Genomic DNA, 14,907 nt, shown 5'->3' with positions numbered 1-14,907 from the left:
AGTACAATACTCTATAATACTTGTTTAACCATAATTGTATACACCCCAATTTTTAAGACTAATTGTTCTAAAGAATAAAACTTAATAGACACAAAGTTAAGAGTAAATTAGTGTTTCAAATCCTTGTCATTTTACCATGTCATTCTACCATATAGATTAAACTTTGGTTTATATCAGAACGTTAGTATTTCACCTTAGGAAAAACCTTCAATAGTTTTAGCTGTCTCACATACATATAACCAACTTAGTTACACACAAACTTGTTGAAACTTGCCCTTTACTTACACAGACTTTCTTAGCACTTACTTAGACCCCCATGTATTTCATCACACAAGCACTTTCTTACCCAGAAACATTTCCTTTTTCCTTTTACTAAATATATTTCCATACCCAGAACCTTTTATTTTCTCTTTCCTATTCGTTGTCCCCTTTTTGTTCACATTCTGAAACAACTCTTATGAAATTTCTGAATTTAGATAAATTACTCTATTTTAATAAGATTAAATATTTTGTTGTTTATAGTACTCCAATTGAAACACAGTTGAAACTTTTGGGACCCTTTGTATATAGAATTGCACTTGTTAGGACATAACTCTTAGTAACCTTGTTTTTAGTTTAGTGATGACACAAAGCAAGTTTAAACCCTTTTATTTACCAACCTATGAAAACACCAATAATGTTTAAGTATGATACCCCATGGAATTTAAGGAGTTAAAAGTACTCGATGTTATTTAACAATTAGCATTTTAACTTTGTAAATTAATCAGATGTCTCAACAAACACATTAGAGTAATCCCATACATGTTAATTCTAATTCACTTATTCTGTAAAAAACCAAGATATCAGACAAGTGTCCTGAACAGTATTTGCTGTCTCTTCCCTGTTGAAGAAAAGTCCTAGAAACAATTGATACTAGACACTTTATTAACATCAATATTTTATTAGCTTGACCACCTAGAGACTTGTGAGTTATTTTCAAAGACATTTTACTTTTATTAGTTTACCCAATTTAAACCTTTTTAAATCAAGTGAATTAAAAGTATCTGGATCCATTTTTAAATCTTAATTTTAGGAGCGCTCAGTTTTGATATAGACAAAACATGACATCAGACAGCACAACATACAAATAACACAAAATCAAGCCCTTGTGACTTTATAGGTGAATCTCCATTGCAATGTAACAGATGTTCAAAAACTCTAGTTGAATAAAAATAGAACTGATCAAAAAATCATGAGCTCAAAAAAACATATAATTAAAAAAACCAAGAGTCCTGGAAAAAATCATATGGCCGTTAATTACTTTATTAAAGTACCATAACATTTACTTTGCTGGAGTTTTAAAGACTCTTTTTACCTTTTCTTTCCCTGGGTTTGAGACCGGTCTCCTACTGAGCCTTTAGGCTTCTTTTATTTATATTTCAGTGTAAGCCTGGACTGAGATCTGGAAGGATCTAACAGGTTTTAACAGAAACTCTGTGTCTAAGGCATTTTAGCCATCTCATCCGGACAGGTTGGATGTTAAAATTATGAGACCTTATTTTTCATTACTTTTGAGACTGAAGCTACTTTGCTAAGTTACCCTTCAGGGCTGTCGGGAGGGGGAGTCCAGAGAAGGAACCTTTGGGGTCCACCCGAGAGTAGCCCGGGCCGAGAACCCCCCAGTTGTTCCAACCCTTCCTCCACCTCCGCCACAAACACACAACAGAACCAGAACCAGACGGGCGCCAATCTCTGATCCACCAATTGAACCCCGTCAGCGCCCTTACCAACGGAGACTACCAGGCGTCCCTGGCTCTCCTTCCACCCTTAGGGCGTCCCCCAGGGCTGCAACCTGTGGCCCCCCAGGCACGTCTACCGGCCACTGTCCGGCCACTCTCACGAGTCACCGAATGGCTGCCACCAAAACCGAAAGCGCGCTCACAGAACCAGACCAACTAACAAAACACAAGACAAAGACAGACAACTTCGGGGTACCCCTTCTTACCTCCAAGGTCGACTCCGCGGATGAGGGGGGGGCCATCTTATCCCGGGTGAGCCCCCAAATGTAAGGCCCCCAAAAAGGAAACCCCAACTCTGTCCCATGGATGGACGGCAACCCCAATCAACCGCAGGAGGCGTCACTTGATGCAAACCGCAGGAGGTGTTTATTCCAGCGCGCTGGGACCCAACTCCAGGAGTCGAGTCCCTAGCAGAAAATCTTGTAGGTTTATAAAGGCAGAAACCACACATCAGGAGGGGTCGCACATGAAAGGGAAAAGGGGGACAAAGCTGCCGGGAAATTTCAAAGGGGGTCTGGGTTTGCTGATAACATACAACATGTTTCACAATGTTTTACAACAGGGCGTAGATTCTGGTCAATAGTTTCTGGTAATCATACTCTTTGAGCACTATCTGGCTCAATTTACCCTTTTATTCTCTGTTTGGGGCTGTTTCTTGGAACAGCTTTAAGGGCTTTGTTCCCATTACTGGGAGGGTGACCTTAGGGAGTTGAGATGACTGGGAGGGTGACCTCAGACAGCTTAAAAAAATGTCCATTCTTTCACTGTCTGGTGTCATGTTTTGTCTGTATCAAAACTGAGCGCTCCTAAAATTAAAATTTAAAAATGGATCCAAATACTTTTAATTCATGTGATTTAAAAAGGTTCAATTTAAATTGGGTAAACTAATAGAAGTAAAATGTCTTGAAAATAACTCGCAAGTCTCTAGGTGGTCAAACTAATAAAATGTTGATGTTAATAAGATGTCTAACATCAACTTTTCTAGGACTTTCCTCCAACAAGAAAAAGCTGGCAAATAAATACTGTTCAGGACACTTGTCTGATATCTTGGTTTTTACAAAATAAGTGAATTAGAGTTGACATGCATGGGATTACTCAAATGTGTTTGTAGAGAATATTGTTTTGTGTCCATCACTAAACTAAAAACAAGGTTACTAAGAGTTATGTCCTAACAGGTATAATTCTATGTACAAAGGGTTCTAAAGGTTTCAACTGTGTTTCAATTAGAGTACTATCTATAAATAACAAAATATTTAATCTTATTAAAATGGAGAATTTATATAAATTAAGAAATTTCATAGGAGTTGTTTCAGAATGTGAACAAAAAGGGGTCAACAGGAAAAAAATAAATAAAAGGTTCTAGATATGGAAATATATTTAGTGAAAAACAAAATGTTTCTGGGTAAGAAAGTGCTTATGTGATAAAATACATGAGGGTCTAAATAAGTGCTAAGAAAGTCTATAAAGGGCGTTTCAATAAGTTTGCACGTAACTAAGTTCGTTGTATGTATGTGACACAGTTAAAGCTATTTAAGGTTTTTTCCTAAGGTGAAATACTAATGTTCTGATATAAACCAAAGTTTAATCTATATGGTAAAATGACAAGGATTTGAAACACTAATTTACTCTTAACTTTGTGTCTATTAAGTTTTATTCTTTAGAACAATTAGTCTTAAAAATTGGAGTATACAATTATGGTTAAGCAACTGTTAAGAGTATCGTACTATGTTACAGAGTCTAAATTTTTCTTTAAAAAACTAAATTTGGTAAGATAAAAATGTCAAGGTAATTGTAAAATGGTCACTCTATATATTAAATGTATTCATATTTTCCAGGTATACAAATTTTTAAAGCAGGGAATTTATCAAGCTGCTATTCTCCAACTAAACTTGTGTGTAATAGTAATTTTAAACTTTAAAAAGTAGATTTTATTGGGGATTTATTTCTATCATTTAATGTTCTATTATGGGACCTGTCATCAATAGGGTATATGTAAAATTTGTTAAATGTATTTCTGAAGGTTATTGAGAGCCTGATTTATTTAAAGGTTAAACATAAAAACATTTTGTCACTTTGCCACACAAAAGAAAAGTTAAAAGCTCTCTCAGCATTTCTTAAATTCATGTTTAGATACAATGTTAAATTGTGTTAACTAATGTTCATATAGACTCAGGAGTCAATATATGTAAACTTCTTAAAATGACATTTAAGAATGCAATGCGCAGTAGCAAACTGGGGCAACAGTGATTGAGATTGGAGTCTCTAACCTCATGACTTTGGACAGTGGACTTCCTTGAGAGCTACACAGTGCTCCTAACATTGCACTTTGCAGGTCTACCATCTTAGATCTACAGGCTCAACTTGATTCCTTGGCCACTGTCATCCTGCAAGATCATCGTGGTTTGGATCTGCTAATGGCGAAGGAAGGAAGGCTTTGCCTGTTCCTTGGTGAGAAGTGCTGTTTCTACGCCAACTGCTCTGGCATTGTACAAGATTAAATCAAAAACCTACAAGAAGATCTGGAACATCGTAGGAGCGAGCTCCACTCTAATTTCCTCTGGACTAGGTTACACGGGTGGCTCCCCCACCTCCTCCCGCTTATGGGACTGCTAATCACCATTATCCTTGTGTTCACCTTTGGGCCTTGCATAATCAATAAGCTTATCCATCTCCTGAAGAGCTAGGCTAAGTCTGTGCAGCTCATGGTGGTCCGACAGCTTTATGCCGCCCTTCATAATGATGATTGGGAGCCCTATGGGATCATGGATCACTCGTATCAGGACACTGGAGTCTAAGTGTCTCTCCCTTAAGCCCTGCTCCTCCTGAGGGTCCTGCCTGAAGTGCTAAGGTGGTAGCCAATGACGGGTAAGATTCATGGGGAGCTCATACGGACCTAAGACAGGAAATGAGGGCTAGAGCCTCATTGTCCGATGACGGGTAAGGATGTTGCTTACCAGGCACACCTTCGAGTAAGGCGGATCCCCAAACTGCTAGGGTGATGGTCCATGACGGGTAAGACCCTTCCAGGGGCAACCTAAGACAGACACACCCTTAATATAAAACAAAAAAGGGGGATATGTTGGGACTAATGACACGTTAACTAACTCAGGCTGACTCCTTACTCCCTGGCAAGTGAGCAAGATCAAGGCCTCAAAGGCGGTTTCAATAGTTAATGACGATGAACCGGACCACCGTCAGGGATTGGTTAACAGTAGTTCCCTGACCGTGATCAGCTTGTGCTTGCCATATAGTCTTATGGGACTCTCGCCTGCGTGAACACCCCATGCCTTGCTGACCTTTAAGCTGATTGGTTCCCGCCAAGCCCCCACCCTACTAAAGCTGTGTGATTTCCTCAATAAACGAGTTCCTGCTGTGATGGGTCTCCCTGACGCGTCTGATTGTCCTCTGCATAGAGGGCTGGGAGCGGGCGGTCAGCGGCCTTACCTATCCCGGTCTGACCTTGTTGGGGAGTGTCCCCTTCCCTTGCCGCTGGTCGAGCAGAGCAAGGGGGCTTAAGACCCCAACAGGTCTCTTCTTGAGGCAGCTCACAACATGGCAGCTGACTTTCCCAAACCAAGCAATCAAGAGAGTAAGACAGTACTCAAGTGGAAGCCACAGTTTTTGAAGCTTACATTGGAAGTAACAACCCATCATTTCTGCCACATTCTGTTAGCTAAAAAGAAGCCTCTAAATGCAGTTCACACTCCAGGAGAGAAGATTATATAAAGGTGTGACTACTAGGAGCTGGTACTCACTGGAACTGTCTTAGTGGCCCCCTACCCAACTCCCAATGGACCTGTGAGTTCTGCGGTCATAAATGCCCTCCCCTATTCCCTACCCTCATTTCCTGATGGGACAGGTTAAGGTTATGGTAGCATTTTTCTGGGCTAAAGACCCAAGATGAGGGCTGGGGTTGTAGCACAGTGGTAGAGCACTTGCCTAACGTGTGAAGCACTGGGTTCTATCCTCAGCACCACAAAAAAATAAATAAAGGTATTGTGTTCATCTATAACTAAAATATTTTTTAAAAAATAAAGACCCAAGATGAGTTGAGAAGACAACCTTGGTAAGGGTGAGGAGGTGGAGAAAGTCAAAGAGAGATGAGGGCAGAACACAAAGAATTCCTTTCAGAGGCTACTCTGCACCAGCAGTCACGTTTTACAATCAACTGGGGACAAGACCCTGGATTCTCTCAAAATATATGAAAGTGACCTGGAGATTTGGGGCTTATCAGCAACCTGGAAAATTTTTGTTTGTTGTTTTCTAGTAAGAATATCACTGTATTTATTTTCCAGAAGATAATTTTTCTATTACTGCAACATTTTCCCCTTAAAATTGAAAGACCAACAGTCAAAAAAGCCCTAAAGTTTAGAATGGATCACTTGGTCCTTCCTCTTCTTATCTCTTCCCAATTTGAAATGCTTTTATCTCATAATGGCCAGCATTCTCTTGGGATTGCAATCAGGCTTAACACATTCAAGCTTCAGCACAATCTTTTAAAGTCAGACACGTTTGGACCCCAAGAAGTTTTCTGCAGATTTTTCTTCCAGCTCACCTGTAGTAACCTCTTTATGCCACTCTTTGCTAACCCCTTCCCAGATCACTTCCTCTCTCTCTGGACCTCAGTTTCTTCATCTATAGTACAAGTATATACTATGAGATGGTTCTCCAGACCCCTTCCAGAGCTACTTTATCAACAAGCTAATGATTCTATTGTATATAGTAGGGTGCATGCTTATAAGCATGAATTCTTATCTGAATTAAAACTTGGCTTTTCTCATGTTTATCCTTATAGTTACATATGGTTATATTCATTTGGCTTTGGTGTTATATAGTATCCCATTATTTGAAATGCCATGTTTGACCCCAGGACTCCAAAGGCCCTAGCTTACTGTTAACCTGGATGACTCAATGGAAAGTTTTGGACATTTTTTAAAATATATATTTCAGTTGTAGGTGGACACAATACCTTTATTTTATTTTTATGTGGTGCTTAGGATCGAACCCAGGGTCTCACATGTGCTAAGTGAGTGCTCTGCTACTGAGCCACAACCCCAGTCCCAGATTTGGACATTTTATTAGTCATGTGCTCCTCAGCAGTGGCAAGCAAGGATAAAATGGAGGGCTGCACTGCATCTGCAAACTGGGGAAAATATGTACAGGATTGACTGTGTGCCAATTGCACATATGGGTTTCTTCAGATGTTTTATGAGCACATACCTTTACTTCACAACCAAGGTCCTCCAGTTTTGATCCTCACCTGAAAACTGGAAATAAAGGAAATGGCCAGTTTCCTTCCTCCTTGCCCACCCACAACACATTCTTGGGAGTCCTTAGTTGGCCTTCAGGAACAACAGGCTTTCTAGGCACTGACTTGTGTTTACCCAACAAGCCGTATACCTATTGGACTGCTGATGAGCATTTAGATTATTTTCAATTCTTGGCTACTAGGAAAAATGTTTCTAGGATCACTGTGTACTCATGTAAAAATTGAGTTCTTTCATTCAAGCCTATGAGATCACTGCTGTTTAGATCTACGAAGACCCTCCTCTATCATCTAGTTGAACTCCTAATTTTACAGGGGTCCACCTGATATGCTGGAGGAGGAGAGTACTGGGGATTGAACCCAGGGCTTTGAACAAGTTAGGCAAGTGCTATACCACTGAGCTGCCTTCCTAGACTTAGAAGGGCCAACTTGAAACAAACTGAAATTAATGGCCCTGCCGAACTGAGTGCAGTGGTGCTTATCAGTTATCCCAGCAACTAGCGGGGCTGAGGCAGGAGGCTCACGAGTTTGAGGCCAGCCTTGGCAATTTAGTGAGAGTTTAATCTCAAAATAAAAAGCACTGGCACTGTAGCTCAGTGGTACAGCACCCCTGGGCCCCTGGGTTCAATCCTCAGTACTGCAGGTGATGGGAGGGTGGGGCCTCTGTCTGGGCATGATGGTCTATGCCTGTAATGCCAGAGACTTGGGAGGCTGAGACAGGAGGATCATAAATTGGAGGCCAGCTGCAGGAATTTACCAAGAGCCTCAGCAACTTAGCAAGACACTATCTCAAAATAAAAAAATAAAAAATTAAAAAAAGGATTGGGGATGTGGCTCCGAGGTAAAGTGTCTCTTTCAATCCCCAGTACCAAAAAACAAAAACAAAACTCTGAAATTAAGGGCAATTCCTTATGCTGAGAGTGTTAGGGAACAGACAGATGTGAATGGTGTGAACACAAAGTTAAGAGAATTATTCTCTAAAATGGGCCCTCCGTGCTGGCCCCCATATGCTTTCTTTACCAAAAAGCAATTTACCTACATACCTGCCTGGTCTATGTAGATAGGATAGGTCACATTTCTCAGCAAATTACCTGTTATCTGCAAGGAAATGCAGGCAGGAAATAATGTTGATAAGAGAAACCCAAGTTACTTTGAAGGGAGAGACTTTATTGTTTTGGTACTAGAGATTGAACTCAGGGACACACAATCACTGAGTCTATTTTGTATTTTATTTAGAGACAGGGTCTCACTGAGTTGCTTAGCACCTCACTTTTGCTGATCCTGGCTTTGAACTTATAATCCTCCTGCCTCAGCCTCCCAAGTCATTGGGATTATAGGCATTTGCCACTGCGCCTGACTGAAAAGAGAGATTTTGGTGACCCTCTTCACAGACCAGAATCCAGAAGACAAGGATAATTCCTCCTAACCATAAAACCTTTAAAAATGATTAAGAAGCCAATTAGAACTGGTCAGTATGGGCTAAGGTAACAGAGTTGTCATGGCAGTGGGGACTTAAAAGTCTGATGTCATCTTGCTGTCAGACAAAAGTCAAGAGGTGGACGTGGGAAGGACTCTCTGGAAACTTCTCTGGAATCCCCAATAAAACTGGAGTGCAGACGAGGCATATTGTCCTTCTCCTGAGAGGATTCACTCTCTCCTCTGAGAGTGTCCCCCTTCCTTTTATTAAACTCATTCTTGTTACTTTGAGCAACATGTCTGAAATCTTTCTAACTTGATTCCAAGAATTGGGGTTTGAAGTGGGGTCTTCACACTGCCTCAGTTTCATGGAAGGCTCCAGCTCTATTACAAGAGTAAAGGTGTAAGGGCTACATACCTCCCACCCCTCATGGCTAAGGGTCAGGTTTCTGATTAACATAGCCTGGCTAAATCTACTTAGGTTTATTACCTGGCTTTTGTTTCTATAAATTGTAACTGCTTTTATAGGACTGGCAGGAGATGCAATCTAGTTGCTTCTCTCCAGTTTGATCAAACTGCATAAAATTCATTTTTCCTGTTCCTTCCTTTGCCTATTTCTTATGCAGGCATGTGGATGAATTCAGCCAGCTGGGAACCAAGCAGGATTCTGGGGCTAGGCTACTGGTAACAAACTGAGGCTGGTGTGGGGCACGTCTGACCCAAAGTAATTTGGAGCTGGTGGCAAAATTCAGACTATAAGAGTGAAGCCCACTTCCTGATTCCAGGATAGAGATGTGGCTCTCAGAACTGAGGGGACTTGGCAGAAGCAGGAATAGGGTAAAAGCAAGGCACTGATCTCTAGTGCAAAATTCAAGTGGCTGCCAAAATAGCAAACAAGAGAAATAATACTTTAATGCAAATTTTAAAGAATCAGCAAACTACAGACCATGCCAGTCACTTGTTTTGGTAAATAACACTTTTAACTGCATGCATGGCCAAGATTACAGTGAGGCCAGTAAGCCAGGGTCATGAAAATGCGTGGAATACTTTTTTTAAAAATATAGATATTATATTAATTATGGGATTTTTTGCCTTAATTTTTTTTTTTTGGGATACTGAATTAAAAAGCAGTTTGATTACTAACCCCCCTCCCCCCACCCCTGGACTCAGGATTGACTCCAGGGATACTTGTTAGCACAAAAAGACCGGGCAGGATGCAAACCTCACACATCATCTCAGCTCTTTATTCAGGGGGATGAAATGGTGCCCGTGGACCCACTCTCCTGTTGGAAAAAGAGCCACTGAACAAAGAAAGGACTGTGTTTATATAGTTTATTTTGAGGGGTGGGAGGAGGAATGTTCTGGGATATTTTCTGGCAGTTGAGGCCGAGCTGGCCACTTTATTTAAAAACTATAACACTAAAAATAGGGACAAGAAAAATGTAGTATGTGAAGGTTAATTAGTTCGTTAGTAAGGGGAAACAATTATAGCATGAAGACTAATAGAATGAAGACTAATTAACTTACTAATGCTAAAGGTATTCTAGTGTGGAAAACTAATGAGTCAGTGTAAAGAAAAATGATTTTAGTGCATAACATAATGGAGGGCTTTGTTAATTTTAGTCAAGTTCCAATCAGATTTGGGGTGCCCTTCCCATGAGTTCATGGGCACAGTTCCTTTGGAGCATAGCAAGCATGATTAAACTTGGGACCATACTTTCCTGATGATTTAGTTGTTTCCATCCTGCTCAACAAATTACATAAAATAAGACCAGAGACACAATTAATAGTATTGTTAAAGCTAGTAACCCAGCTATAGGTGTGGAAAAGTACTTAAAAGGGCTAAGGGAAGATATCCCTTCAGCTAAATTGCTCCAGATTTCTTTAAGTAGGTGGTTGAGCATTAGCTATGGCCAGAACCTGAGATTGTAATTTCAACACATCCAAAAAAGCGTTATGAAAAGGATCAAGTCCCATTAAATGATTACTTACATTTTGCCATTGAATCTTAGTGTCATTGCATGGAACACTAATAACACAAAAGTGAGTAATATTTGAATGGCATTCAAGTCTCTGAGTCCATTGTAAATCTTGTACTTGCTCTCCGAGCCATATGACAGAATCTTTTAGTTGCCAGACCTCATTTAGAAACTTTCTGGTCAATATGTACTTGAGATTGCCAGGTTTCAGTAAAATTCAGAGGTGGTTATCTCAGCCAAGATAACAATGTCAGCTATTAGCTACCAGATGAAATATTTAGTATTTTCACAGGGAGACAGGGGGCTATTGGCCCTTTTAACAATTTGTCCTACCACTGTTGTAATGTAGTTCTTTTATTTAACATAATACATTTTTTGTGGCACATTATATTGTACTTGAATAGGTTCAGAGAATAAAACATAGGGATTTAATTCACATGGTATCAGAAATAATTCTTTAATCTCAGTGGATGCTTTTAGCCTTATTAGTAAAGGAATAAGTTGGGGGCTCTTCTAGTCTAGTGTGTGCTGTCATCGGAATGGGTAGGCTTTGGTTGTGGAGTTAAGTGACAGTCTGAGGAATAAGGAGAACTAGGGTATGGAAGCTAGTTTAATTTGTTAGGCAGGGATAAATATGAGCCTCACAAAAAACAAACCTCAGAAGTTTGGGGACATCAGAGCTGGGGACTGACAGAAGTGTACATCTTAAGTTTTATTTAAAAGAGCTATTGGTTTTCTTCTAAATGCCCAGATATGGCTATGGATATAGTTTTAACTAAGTATTCAAGACCAAGCTAGTCAAATTGACCTGTTCCTGTTTATTGTTAAGGGTCAATTGAATTCCCACATGGGTCACTCATGGGGAACTTGAGAGCAGCTTCTTGGCTCTTCTAGTGCCATCTGCTAGGTAGGGTCTCCTTGATGAGGTGGCTTCCTTTGGAAGCATCAGGGATGTATCCCTTTTCCAATGACCCTTGTCTTCACAGCAGATGCACTGATTGGCTTTCCATTCTCCAGCGGTCTCAGTAATCTCCCTGATCAGAAGGTCATGTGGCCCAGAGTTGCAAAACTCCTTAGAGAAGTTCTCTTGTTCCCTGGGTTCAGGTTGACTCTGAAGGCAAGAACCAAATACTGGTTTTCTTGGCCCCTTTATTTTAATCTCAGTCTTTAAGTCTTGATCTTAAACATTCAGCAAAGCCAGTGTCACCAGTCATAAAGTAAGAGTACTAGGCCTTAACTTTAATGTCCATAACCTTACAGTCATTTACCCCTCATATTTAATTGGGGCCTGCATTAGCACTATAAGATAGCTTTATATCCATCTGTCTTGTGGGTGATAGCTTATTATCTCAAATTAACCTGTGTTGTGTGTTCTTGAAGTAGTATATCTGTAAAATATTAACAAGCAACATTTATAGAGTTTACAAGGAAAATACAAGATGAAATTAACAAGAGTAAAAACATGTTCAGTTTGTGTAATAGCTATTCTGAATTTTGGTGGCATTATACATTATATCTTTACAACAAACATCAAACCTTTGAATACAATTTTTAAATGAGTTAAAGTCTGGCTTATTTCAGAGCCATTCTAATGTGTAGTAAGGGGGGTAGGCAGAGCCCTATCATAGATAAGGTGGGGTTCTTGGAAAATTTTAGGTAAAGTATTCTAGTTCTAAAGCTGATTTTTGCCTCTTTCTTAAATGTCATTTTACAAAGTTTGTATATATTCTTTCCAGAGTCTATATGAACATTAGTTAATATGATATTACATTTAAAACAAGAATTAAAGAAAGGCTGAGAGAGCTTTTAACTTTTCTTTTGTGTGGAAAAATGGCAAAATGTTTTCATGTTTCACAACGTTAACCTCTAAATAGATCAGCTCTCATTTTTTAAAAATATTTTCTATTCTTACCTCAGTTTAAAAAGTAATATAAAATTTTACATATACCTTATTGATAACAGGTCCTGTGATAGAATGTTGAATGATATACGTAAATCTCTAATAAAATTTACTATTTTTTATAAGTTTAAAATTAGCATTACAGACAAGTTTAGTTTGGAGAATAGCAGCTTGGTAAAAATATTCTTTTAATTTTTCTGCTTAAAAGACTTGTATACCTGAAAGATATGAACATATTTAATATACAAGAAAGAGTAAGAGTACCACAATTACGTTGATGCTTTTGTATTAACCAAGTTTAAATTTTAAAGGAAAATTTAGACTCTGAAATGTAGTATAATACTCAAAACAGTTGTTATTTAATCAGAGTTGAATAAAACCCTAATTTCTTTAAGACTAGTTGCTCTAAAGAATGAAACTCAAAAGACATAATGTTAAGAGTAAATTAGTGTTTTAAAGAAATCCTTGTCAGCTTAACATATAGATTAAACCTTGGTTTTATATCAATACATTAGTATTTGACTTTAGGAAAAAACCTTAAATAGCTTTAACTGATTGTCTCACGAACATATAACCAACTTAGTTACACACAAACTTGTTGAAATTTGCCCTTTATGTACATACAGACTTTCTTAGCACTTACTTAGGCCCTCATGTATTTTGTCACACAAAGACTTTCTTACCCAGAAACATTTTCTATTTCCTTCTACCAAATATATTTCCATACCTAGAACCTTCTATTTTTCCCTATTTGTGGACCTCATTTTTTGTTCACATTCTGAAATAACCCTTATGAAATTTCTGAATTTAGATAAATTACTCCATTTTTTAAAAATTACTCCATTTTAATAAGAGGAAATACTTTGTTACTTACAGTACTCTAATTGAAAACACAGTTGAAACTTTTAGACTCTTTGTACATAGAATTACATCAGTTTGTTTACCAATTTATGAAAACACGATGTTTCAGAATATCATCCCATGGAACTTAAGAAGTTAGGAGTAGTTGATGTTATATTAACCATTAGTATTTTAACTTTGTAAATTAATCAGATGTCTCTAACTAAAACAGTCACAGAAAAAGTGAGATGGCGGTTCTCTTGAGGCTGGGTGTCCTCTGCGGTGCTCATGGAGGGCAAGCTCTGTTTCTCTGAACCCCAGTGGTCAGACCTGCTCATGTCGCAGCATTTCTCCAGGACCTACCTACCCCAGGATGGAGTGGAGCACAGCACATTCATCTGTCACCAAACCGCCCTTCTGGTTCCAAGGCTGCATCTCTTTACTGGACTAGTGAGAGGGTTGTCGTGTTTCGCTCCTGGGCCTGCTTCCAGCTGCATATTTGAATCCTTGCTCTGCAATGGACTACTCCTTGGCAGCAGTCCTCACTCTCCATAGTCACTGGGGCCTTGGACAAGTTGTAACTGACTATGTTCACGGGGATACATTCACAGGGATACATTGCAGAAAGCTGCCAAGGCAGGCCTTTTGGCACTCTCAGCTTTAGCCTTTGCTGAGCTTTGTTATTTCAACTATCATGATGTGGGCATCTGCAAAGCTGTTGCTCCGCTGTGGAAGCTTTGACCTTTTTGACTTAATATCTAAAGAATTGATTGTATGTCTATTTACCTCTGCTCTGTCATGCCATTCAACTCACAATAAGGAGAAAATAACAGATAAGTTCATTGGTGGACAGACCTTCTTCTAATCACATGGTTATTTTAGAATTTAATTGTTGAGGAAAAGGTTTGAGGAAATCTATCCAAGACATTTTGAGACCCAGTTCCACATTCTAGTGAGTAATGGGTTGTCTTCAAGTTCATGAGACTCATAATACAGCTAAACTTTACATATGAACTTTTGCCTTTTGTCAGTCTCTTAAAGAGAATTCAGCTTTATTATTATCAATATATGATCATATTTCTGCATTTGTCTTGGAAATGATGTACAAAGTGAAAGACTGTTAATTCATGAGTAAAGACTTTGCAAATAATTAGATAGTGTTTAATTTTGGAAATTTCCCTGTCTGTTCACTTGATACCAGCCACTGATGATTTTATGTCTAGGTGAACTTTAAAATTAGGAGATGCTAAAATCTCAGATTATAGATTTCTAAATCCTTAGGAAGAAAGATTGGAGAGCTTCTGAATTTAGAGATGCTCCAGTTAGAGAAGATGTCTTCCTAGTAGACATATCAGAATATTACAAATCCTAAACAGATTAAATCCTCAAATGTGTTTTACTTAATACCATTTTTCTGTGTTGCAGCCCAGGATTTAAAAAAAAAAAAAAAAAAAACACTTGTTTTTCTTCAGTCTCAAGTTGGTCCCTTGCTGGTCCTGCTGACTTTGTAGTTTACATTCCAATGCAGGATCCAGCAAGGCCAGGCCAGGGAATTTGCTGCCTAGGGCTTTTTAACCCCTTTTTCCCCAGTTGGTAATCAGGTCAGGTTAGGATGCAGAAAATTGTGAAACATCAATTTGTTCCTCACTGAAGCATGCCATTGCCTGCTGGATTGGTCAGGGTTAAAGGAGGATATTTACCAGTTAGTTGGGCCCTTAAAATCTCTTC

General features: G+C 39.0%; 1 pseudogene across 1 annotated transcript; it reads left to right on the top strand.

Moving 5' to 3' along the window:
• Positions 1-13,427: 13,427 nt before the first annotated feature.
• Positions 13,428-14,575, top strand: LOC306649295 (succinate dehydrogenase [ubiquinone] cytochrome b small subunit, mitochondrial-like; annotated as a pseudogene). Its single transcript has one exon. The product of its transcript is annotated as a succinate dehydrogenase [ubiquinone] cytochrome b small subunit, mitochondrial-like (transcript).
• The last annotated feature ends 332 nt before the right edge of the window (positions 14,576-14,907 follow it).

This window comes from Sciurus vulgaris (assembly GCF_902686455.1).
Source record: "Sciurus vulgaris genome assembly, chromosome: 18".
In the NCBI taxonomy this organism is placed as follows: Eukaryota; Metazoa; Chordata; class Mammalia; order Rodentia; family Sciuridae; genus Sciurus; species Sciurus vulgaris.
The sequence above is the reverse complement of the archived record's forward strand: the minus strand, read 5'-3'. Positions and strand labels throughout refer to the sequence as shown.